The sequence below is a fragment of the Alligator mississippiensis genome, chromosome 1, assembly GCF_030867095.1.
Source record: "Alligator mississippiensis isolate rAllMis1 chromosome 1, rAllMis1, whole genome shotgun sequence".
NCBI lineage: Eukaryota > Metazoa > Chordata > Crocodylia > Alligatoridae > Alligator > Alligator mississippiensis.
In genome coordinates, this window is record NC_081824.1 from 35,133,904 (window position 1) to 35,144,752 (window position 10,849).

General features: G+C 45.0%; 1 long non-coding RNA gene across 1 annotated transcript in view; it reads left to right on the forward strand.

The window, feature by feature from the left end:
* LOC132249951 (uncharacterized) overlaps window positions 1-8,838 on the forward strand; it is a 29,693-nt gene extending 20,855 nt beyond the window's left edge. The window contains exons 2-3 of the long non-coding RNA XR_009461494.1: window positions 7,434-7,504; window positions 8,408-8,838. This is a non-coding gene — a long non-coding RNA (uncharacterized LOC132249951). The remainder of the gene's footprint in view (window positions 1-7,433; window positions 7,505-8,407) is intronic.
* The last annotated feature ends 2,011 nt before the right edge of the window (window positions 8,839-10,849 follow it).

A 10,849-nucleotide genomic window follows, 5' to 3' on the forward strand; every position in this document is an offset into this window, starting at 1 on the left:
AACTTCCAAAAGACCTAGAACCTATTGGCAGAATCAAAACAACCTTCACACAGCCAATGGTCTGCTTCTTAAAGGAAGATGTGTAATGATCCCTCAGGCACTTCAGAAAAAATGTTTTTGAAGATCCCTGAAGGACACCACGGTATAAATAAATGCAGGACAAGAGCACAATAATTTATATGGTAGCCTGGATTGAGTAAACAAGTTCAAATTTTAGTAGATTGTGAGGAATGCAACAAAGAAAAAAAAAGAGTCTTGAGTGCCATTACTTTCTACAAAGATACCAGGCAGACCTTGGCAGCAGCTAGCAACAAATTTATTTTCTTGGAAATAACATATATATTATTGTAATTGATTATTTTTCCAGATCTATTAATGTCACTTGACTTATATAGACCCCATTAGTGCAGGTCATCCAAAGAATGAAGTCTATACTTGCAACCCACAATGTTCCTAAGGTCCTCATTTTGGACAGTAGACCTCAGTTTGCCTCTGAGTTATTACTACAGTTTACAGAGAAATTTGATTTTCAGCATTGCACTAGCAGTCCTTACTATTCTCAAAGCAACTGAGAAGCTGAGAGAGCAATACAGAAAATGAACCAGCATCTGTGTAAATCCAGAGATCCATGTCAGGCACTCCTGACATATTGATCTACACCAGTTGCATCAGGACTCTCCAGCTGTACTGCCTATAGGATGACAACTTAGGATGTCATTACCTATGGTATCGATACCATCTAGCTTAACCCTAGGTGACCCAACCTACAGGAATTTTACTAAATGAGATGCTGAACTAAAACTTCAGCATAAAAAACCCCTTCAACATAAGATACAGAGTAAAACCACTGCTAAAGCTACTGTGCTAGGGGACAAAGTCCAGCTCAGAAGTTCCCAAATGCTTGGAACTCTCCAAAATATGCAAAACACCCCTAGATCCTACTTAGTGGAGACTACAAAAAGCCTTCCCTTGAAAAACAGGGTTCATCTTCAATATATTTCACCACAACATAAAAAGGGTCAACCACCAAAATGAACAGGATCAGAATGGACCTCCTCCTCAAAAATGTCAGTAGGAAGGCTCAGTTAGAGACAAGAGCTTTAAAGAGGCTAGAACAAGGTCTGGAAGACAGAGCATACTTGACCTTTAAACATCCATTTATAGTTTTATGTGCATGTTTTGCAGGCTTGGTGTAGCGCTGTAAATAATTTTAAGGGTTATAGTTTGCTAATCATTTATATTGAATTGTAATATTATCCTGTTTCTTATAACAAAAGAAAGAAGTAGAGTGATCATAGACCCTAGAGCAGGGGTGGGCAATTATTTTGGCTGGTGGGCCACTTAATGAGTTTTGGTGAGCTGTTGAGGGCTGCACACACAAAATCTTCCAGAAGATGTCCTTTTAATTATATATAACAACAAATCATATACTACAAAACAATATATCTCATTTAAATTTTATTTCAAAAAATAATTTTGTCCTGATTTATGGTTTTTTGAGTAGTGTATAGAGATGCTTACATAATAGCTCAAAATAAAGTCTTACTCTGGTATAGTGTGGGGGGGGGTAGGATGTGTATATGTGGGGGTTGTAGATTGTATGTAAGAAGGTAGGAGTGGGGGATTTGGGGATGTGTGTGGGGCAGTGAGATCTGTGGGACAATAGGTAGGGGGTGTGGGGGGTATGGAGGGGTGGATATGCATGTGTGTGTCAGGGGCTCCCTGAACACTAGGTCATGAAGCCAGCAGGGGGTGGAGGAAGGCGGGACAGGGAGTACATGCAACAGAGCTCATGCGGGTGGTGCAGTGCCCGTGCAGATGCAGTCCACCCCCTCCCTATCAGGCCCACGGGTGTCCCTGCGGCACTCTGTATGGAGCCATGCTCCTGCCCATACCCACCCCAAGCCTGACAATGGAACCACTTTAGCCCCAGGTGCAGCTGCAGCCAGAATGCATAGTTTCCCAATGGGGCTCTTCCCAGTGCTGCTACAGCCACCTGGGTACTGCTCAGCTCCCCTTGTCTCCAGCGACTCCTCCTCTTCCTGCTCCAGGCAGCAGGTAGTTCAAGGAATCAGCAGCAACCATGTGGGTACATGGGGGACACCTCATGTTCAGCCAGGTTGGGGGAAGCTGTAGCATGAAGGCTCTAGCTTCAGCTCCAGGCCACCTTCCACCCACCTGTAGGTGGCTGTTCATCATGCCAGGAAGCTGCGTGCACTGGCCAGAGCTAGGGCTGAGGTGGTGCTGTTGGTGGACATAGGGCATTTAAAGGCGGGAGCATGGCATGGGCTGCCCTAAGCAGAGTACCGCATGGGGCAGCCCTGAGCCAGATTCAATCAATCAGTGGGCCAGATCTCACCCATGGGCCATATATTGCCTACCCCTAGCTTAGACCCACTGGAAAAGACCAGAGGGATGTTTTAGAGGGACAGTAATAAAGAGTGAACAGCACTGAAGAGGAGAAGACTACAACACACAAAAGATGGCTACATGTATCTTTGTTTCATACAGACCACAAATATGGCTTCTTTGACTTCAATGGGCATATCTACATGTGCATTTGATCAGACTTAAATTTACTATGGTGTAAGCTACTTTTATGTAAGCCCTTTCAGGCAGGTGTGTAGACATGCAGAGATTAGGGAGAAGATTTGCTGCTCTTTGCACCAAGATTCCTGTAGCCCTGCAATGGGCCCCTGCCACCACTGGGAGATGCTCTTGGCTCTGGATGCAGCTGTCAGCACACAGCAGCCTTCTTAAAAGCTAGCCTCTCATGCTGCTTTCTGGTCAGACCCTTCCTTGCTCAGGAGCAGCGTGCCAAGCACAGGGGCAGAATGCAGCAGCTCTATCCTTGGCCACTCTGCCTCCCTGTTCTATGGCTGCTCCATCTCCTGCCCTTGGCAGTAACGACCAGGACCCCAGACTCCTGCTGGTAGACACCAAGCCTGTGCACCACACTAGCTCTGTTGGCCTGCTGCAGTGACTGCCAACTGGGCCACAACTGTTTTGTCACTCATTGGCTCCTCTCCATGCAGCAACCATGGACCTAGCTACAGAATGCCATCCCAGGGATTCTGCCATACAGCTACTGTGGGCAGGGACACCAACAAGGAGCTTCTGGATGCCACCACCAGGACTGTCACCCTCCTAGGCCTCCAGCCCCACCAGCCCTGGGCCTGTCAGGACTGGTAGCAGCATAATGTTCGGCACACCTGGGACAACAGTCAGTGGCTGGATGATTTCTGCATGACCCGGGCCTCCTTCCAGGACCACTTCCAGCACCGCTGGCCCCACCTGGAGTGACAGGAGACCAGCATGTGCCCGGTCCTTCCCACAGACACCTAGGTGGACCTCACCCTGCTCAAGCTGGCCATGCCCGGCAGCCTTCAGTATGTCAGACACTTGTTTGGCATGAACAAGGCTACCACCACGGAGGCCATCCTGAAGGTGTGTGGAACCCTCCAGGATGTGTTGGGGCACACCATGCTCTACATCCATGATCCCCTAGTGGTGGTGGTGGGATTCCATGCACTGGGCTTCTCCCACTGTATTGGGCCCTGGATGGGACCCACATCCCCATCACCCATAGGCAACTGGTTCTGCCTTAGTCAGGGGGGGCACATGCCCCCCCCCCGTGACCAGTCAGCTTGGGGGGGTCCCCCGTGGCTGATCTCACTGGCCGGTGAGTGCAGCTAGTCAGGGGATGCACCGATGCTCTCCCCTATGCATCGCCACTGCCATCACCTGTCTGCCCCACAGAAACCGCCCATATAACAGCTGCAAGGGATTTCATTCCATGGTCCTCCAGGCCATCATGGACCACCACAGCACATTCACCCACACAAGAGCCAGCTGAGTGTGTCGCACCCACAATTCCCATGTGTTTTCCAACTCCAGGCTGGTGGGATGGTACAGAGTGGGATCTTTGTGTGAGGGATGCCAGACCTGCAGCTGGGCACAATCCTGGTCCCACCCCTGCTCATTGGTGACCCTAGCTACCTGCTCCTGCTGTGGTTCATGCAGCCCTATACCAGCCACCTGGATGCCCAACAGGCCCACTTTAGCTGGTGCCTAGGTCAGACCTGCACCCTGGTGGAGCACAGCTCCAGCTGCTTCAAGCGATGCTGGCTTTCCCTCACTGCCTGCCTTGTGGTCATTGAGGACACTCTCCCCCAGGTCATCACTGTAGCCTGTATGCTACATAACATCTGTGAATCCCAGGGAGAGCTAGTCTGTGAGGCCTGGACAGAGGAGGCAAGGCAGACAGAGGTGGCCTGGAAGTGGAAGCAACATTTCAGAGATACGATACTCTGTACCAGGGGCTGTGTACTGCCCAGCCTCAGATAAAGGGTGCCCAGAGACCATGGGTCCTGGGGAACAAGAATGGTCATCAGCTGCTGCTTAAAGGGCATGGACTTATGGCCATGGCTGGACTAATAATTGTGGTCAGTCACAGTGACCCACTGTGCCCACAAGACCTTGACCTTTATGTGGCACTGCTGCACTGACCCATTGTGCCTTTGTTTTTCCATCTGGCCTGATAGTGCCTCATAAATATGTATGTTGGAGCACCTGCCTCACTCAAACTGGTGCTGAACCTCTGCCTCACTCTACAGTGCCACAAGGTCAGCAGTATCTTCCAGCTGGAACCCCAGATAGAGGGCATGGATGTGGCTATGTCCACAGATGGGGAGGAGGCTATGGTGGGTCCAGAGCCAGCTGTCTGAGCCTCTGTGTGACTGCCCCTGAGCTGCTGGGCCTGGACAGCTGCCAGCAGCACCCAGTGCAGGCATGGCACAGGACAGTCAACTGCATGGCAGAGGTAATGCCCCGCAGCACCTGCAGGTTCAGGGCAGGCTGTTGGGGGTCTGCTTCAGGCAGGTAGCACTGCTCCTGCTGTCCAGAGGCTGCCTGTGGGTGGTCAAAGGGGCTGTCAAGCCTTGCCAGAGGCTACAACAGCCTGCAGCACCCTACTGGCCTGGATGGCACTGTCCTGGCAGCCACACAGCAGTGAGGTGCCAGTCAGCAGTGCTGGGGTACAGACAGGCAGGCACAGCAAGGCTGTGGCCTGCCCACGGGGACACAGTGGCCTGAAATGCTCTCAGGCTTCTTGTCTGTGTGCCCCAGGGCTCAAAATGTCTGCAGGCTTTTAAAGCCTGTAGACAGGAGCTGCCATAGAAGCAACCCAGTCCTAGGCTAGGAGAAGCTCCTAGCCCACAGCCCTGGGATTGGCCTCAGGCTGGCCCCCTAGCGGCTGAACAGACCCAGGCATAAACCTGCTCCTGGTTCACATCTACACATGCACTACTGTCCAGTAACTACAACCAACACTAAGGAAAAAGCCAACCTGCTTCATGGGTATTTTGCATCGGTTTTTCACCAGCCCCAAGGGACAGCCCTGCTCAATATGGTACGAGACGGCAAGGGTGAAGGAGACTTGTTACCTTACATCAATGTAGACTATGTAAAGGAACACCTTGAGAGGCTGGACACCTTCAAGTCAGCTGGTTCTGACAGGTTAAACCCAGGGTACTTAAGGAGCTGGCAGACATCGTAGCTCAACCACTGGCAAAGATCTTTGAGAACTCGTGGCACTCAGGTGAAATGCCTGAAGATTGGAAGAAGGCCAATGTGGAGCCTATCTTCAAGAAAGGGAGAAAAGTAGATCTGGGGAACTACAAGCCTATCAGCCTGACCTCTATCCTGGGGAAGATCTTGGAAAAAATGATCAAAGAGACCATTCTTGACAAACTGACTGATGGCAATATCCTGAGAGACAGCCAGCATGGGTTTGTTGTGGGTAGGTCTTGCTTAACCAATGTCATCTTTATGACCAGGTGACATATCACCTGGACAAGGGAGAAGAGATTGACATCATATATCTTGATTTTGGAAAAGCCTTCAATCTGGTGTCCCATGATATCCTTATGGAAAAATTGGCCAACTGAGGCCTCAACTATATTATAGTCCAGTGGCTGGGGAAGTGGCTCCGAGGTCAGACCCGGAGAGTGGTAATAGATGGAAGTAAATCATCATGGTGCACCATGACCAGTGGGGTAACCCAAGGCTCCGTCCTTGGGCCTATACTCTTTAACATCTTTATTAATGATGTAGACGTTGGTATTAGAAGTGGACTGGCCAGGTTTGCTGATGACACCAAACTTTGGGGTAAAGCGTCCACATCTGAGGATAGGATGGTGATCCAGGCCAACCTAGACAGGATCAGAAAATGGGTGGACGAAAACCTGATGGTGTTCAACACCAAAAAATGCAAGGTACTCCACCTTGGGGGAAAAAAAAACCCACAGCATGCTTATAGACTTGTCAGTGCTATGCTTCCTAGCACCACTGCTGAAACGGACTTGGGGGTTATGATTGACCACAAGATGAATATGAGTCACCAATGTGATGTCACAATTGGTAAAACAATCAAAACTCTGTCTTGCATCTGTAGATGCTTCTGAAGCAAATCCCAGGACGTCATCCCCACACTGTATTCGGCCTTGGTGAGGCTGCAGATGGAGTACTGCATCCACTTCTGGGCACCACAATCTACAAAGGATGTGGAGAAGTTTCAGAGAGTCCAGAGAAGAGCCATGCGCATGATCAGAGGGCAAGAGAACAGGCCTTATGATGAGAGGTTGAGAGCCATGGGACTCTGCATTCACAGGCCAGGGGGAACATGGTTGCTGCCTATAAGTATATAAGGGGTCTTCATCAGGACCTGGGGGAACGTCTGTTCGCCAGAGCTCCCCAAGGGATGACAAGGTCAAACAGTCACAAACTCCTCCAAGACCATTTCAGGCTGGACATAAGGAAGAACTTTACTGTTTGAGACCCAAAGGCCTGGAAGAGACTGCTTCTTTTAGAGACATTTGGATGTTTATCTTGCTGGGATCCTTTGATCCCAGCAGACTTCCTGCCCTTGGGGCAGGGGGCTGGACTAAATGATCTTCTGAGACCCCTTCCATACACTAATGCATATTATTGCATCTTGTATAGATGCACCCAGTAGCATCTAAAGCAGTCATTGATTACTCAAAATGAAAACATGGCCCTGTGTTTATCATTTAAATAACTTCTTATTCCACACCTCATAAACAAGCCTCACGGGCAAAGAGAAAACTGAATCACTCTAAGTATGTAGGCAGGTTAAAATGGATTTTAGTCAAGGAAGCTTTCAAGACAGAAGCTGTGCTTGACCACACATATGTAGCTCCCACACTGAAGTGGAAATGATCACAACATATGAATCCAATCATGAAATTTAATGTTTCAGACCTACTAAAACAGGACCTCAGCTTGCAGTACTTTCTTAGGAAATGGTTTATGCCATAAGAGAAAATAAAATTAATTTATACTATGATCAAATCCTTTTTTATTGGTTGTATATCTTTTACTTTCTTTGCATACTTTAAAAATTATCCTGACAGAGTTTTGTAGCTGACAAGATGCTGGCCCAAATTCTGCCTACTGGAACCTTACAAGATTTCAAAAGCAGAAGGTAAGTAACTCAGCTGCAACTGCAATATGCAACTTCGTGTGAAAACTGTGTGACCATAGGGATATGTTGGGTATGTATTAGGGCATGGTACATGGGTCCATGCTGTTATTAAAAACAAAGGGTCAACTCTCTACTTAATGGTAATATTTATGAGTAACGCCAGTGAAAATAAGACTAAGATTTTTTTTATAGCATTATAAAGGTGAAAAACAAATAGACATCATGAGTTTGATTCTTGTTTTATGTATACTAGTTTTATAGAAGCATATTTTTATTGACTTTAGTAGAATTACTTCTAATTTACATGTATGCAAGTGAGAAAATAATCAGTCCATTGTCTCCAAAGTGTAAACAGGTAATTTTAAAAGGCCATATAAAAGGTACCAGATGAAGCAAAAACCCATCATTTGATTATTCATCTGCACCACTGGAAGAGTATTTTACTAATGCAATACATTCATGTAATTTGCCTTTTCAAGTTTAATGATAGAAAAGTGACACCTCTGACTGAAAAGGTATTCACATTTCCATTTAAATATTACCTGGAATGGTTACAGCTTGCTAATTTGAGGTTGTGTGTTCATTATATTGAAGTACAAAACCAAGCACCATGGCTTAATGTGTTTTTTAGGTTACCCTTTGTGTAAGGAAAGTGTCAGAACAATGCCTTTTCAGGAGGAAATACTGCCTTCTCAATACTCACCCTCAGACTGAATTTATAGTACTAGTTAGGACCATTTGGAAAGGCATCTCCCCTGTGGATTTCCATTCTGACTAATTTAAATTTTAAAAACTATTACTATAGTCCACTAGCACACATAAGGTGTACTGCAACCAAGCCACCTACTGATGTGTATTTTTCCCTTTAGTCTTTTTAATTTGTTTTTCATTTCCATTTTGCAGACTTATGACAAGCTCTTTCCATACCACATTTTCCAATGAGACTTCGATGAGGGCGGTACAATCACTTGCACACTATTATTTATACATGCAAGAATTCATATAGACAGAGTAAATTAGCATCCCTAAATCTATTGCTGGTTTTATGTGCATAAATTCTCTTATGTGTGTGCAACTAATGGTGCACAATAACTGCATGAAAGGATTTGTATGTTCAAGATGGCAAACAACTAATTTGAGTCCAGATGGAAGACACCATGGAGAATTTGACCTTATAGGTGTTTTTAGGACTTTATAACTGAGTGACTGAAGATTGTTATGATAACTTTATGAGTGTATTTTTATTTCATGTACTAGATGAAAGACTGTAACACATAAAACAATAACCAAAATCAGTCTAAAAATCTGAAATATGAATAAACAATATAAAGGAAACTGGAAATAAATATGGTTGGCTTTAAACACTATCCACTCACTGTAAACCATGTAATGATGATATTATTTTCATACTGAATGGTATATTATTCCTTGAATGCTCCTGCTGAAGTCAATGGGAGTGCAAGAAGACAGTTCCAGGATGTGGTAGCAAAGTAGTTAAGGTGTCTTTATAAGAGTCCAGAGGCATAGGTGCAAGTCCTAATCCAGTGATTCTCAACCACGGTGGTGTGACTTCATGGGATGCCTTGAGATCCTTTCAAGTGCCACTCTTAGGTGTACAAACATGATTCATCAGATAAACCCAGAGTTTTCAAACAAGAATCCATAGTGTTAGAAAATTTCTGACTTATGTGGTCTTTCTAGGTTCTTTGCAAAATAAAAAATTGCTCAATTATTTTTCTGTAGTAAATAACAGAGTGAAAACTAAGAGGCACAGCCCTAATCTTCAATCTAAATGGTACCTTGTCTCTGAAGATGGGTAACTGAAGGTGGGATTCAGGAAGCATAGGTTCTATTTCCATCTCTGCCAGTGGGGAAGCTAGTGCAAGTCACAGCATCTAGCATGCCTCAGTTTTCCACTCTGTAGCCCAGCCTTTTCTGCAAAGTACTTTAAGATCTGCTGCTGAAAAGATATTAAGGAGATATTATTGTTTCTGCTTATGGATTAAGGGCCAGATTCGGTATAAACTCAAAGGTGTCTACAGCTACGAATTTCAGCACCTAAAGTGTAGGTAAGAATCCAGCACATTGATAACATTATTTATGTATTTATTTATTTGATGTATATGCCACTTTTCCCAAAAATGCAGTTTACAATAAACACATCACATCATAAATATTAAATAAAATGGTAAATGATAAAACAATTCCCTGAACAGTACCTCAGAATCTAATCCTGCCTGTTAAAGGCCTACCCAAATAAAAAGGTTTTACACTTCTGACAGATGTCCAGGCTCCAGCTCGGATGGGTGTCAAGAGGGAGGGATTTTCAAAGTTAAGGACCTATGTAGATACAGTTTGCCTGTGTGTGGATACCTAGGATTCCTGTGCAATCAATAGGGAGACATAGGCATCTCCAAAGAGCAATTAGGCAAGTCCAGTCAACAGGAAATGCTAAACACACACATTTATCTGAACTCCTGCTCTTTTCAGAGCTGAAGCACTATACATTAGTGTATGTGCATCCCCTTGTGAGCCAAACCATTCAGTCTTGCTTCAAAGGCCAACTACCTCCTTCATGTGTGATTCAGACTGCCTACTCCCACCTAGCCCCACACTTGAGGGGTAGAAGTGGCATTGTTGGTGCCCACCTTTTCTCCACAGCCTAGTGGCTAAAATATCTAGGAAAAGGTAAATTCTCAGCCTGTCTGAGAATTAATAACAAATGAACTTGAGTTTAGCTTTACTCTTGACCATGAAATGGAATAAAACTGATGGAAATAGCTGTCCTACTTAAGAGCTCTTTAATTGCCTTAAAATGTGATTTTAGTTAGATATGTCAGCCTGGAAGCTCAGCAGCACCAGTACTTCCACCAGAACTGTGATCTGATGAAACAGGCCTGAGAAAACAAAATTTGATCATTAAACAATTTATAGATGTTGCAATTTCCACTGGGCAAGTCTGCACAGTGTCCTTGGAAAAGTCTCCCTTTTGTGCCAGCTGTAACCAAATGCACATGAATTAAAAGCAGACTGCCAAGTGCCCTGGGACATGTTTGTTAAAAAAAACAAACAAAAAACAACAGTCTGTACTATGCTTAAAAGTGCTGGGCCATAAATGCCATAGCAAAATAGAATTATTCTGAAAGTTAGTATACAATGTAGGTTAAAGTAATTTAACTTAAATATTAGAAGCACAGAAAGGAAACATGATGAAATCTAAGAAATAAAACTGAAGAAGAAATATATGGAACATTAAATGCTTTTAGATGCATATGTAAATAACCTGAACTACTTCTTTTTTAAAAATGGAAATTAAATCTGATTAGCCTTTTTTTGCTAAAGCTC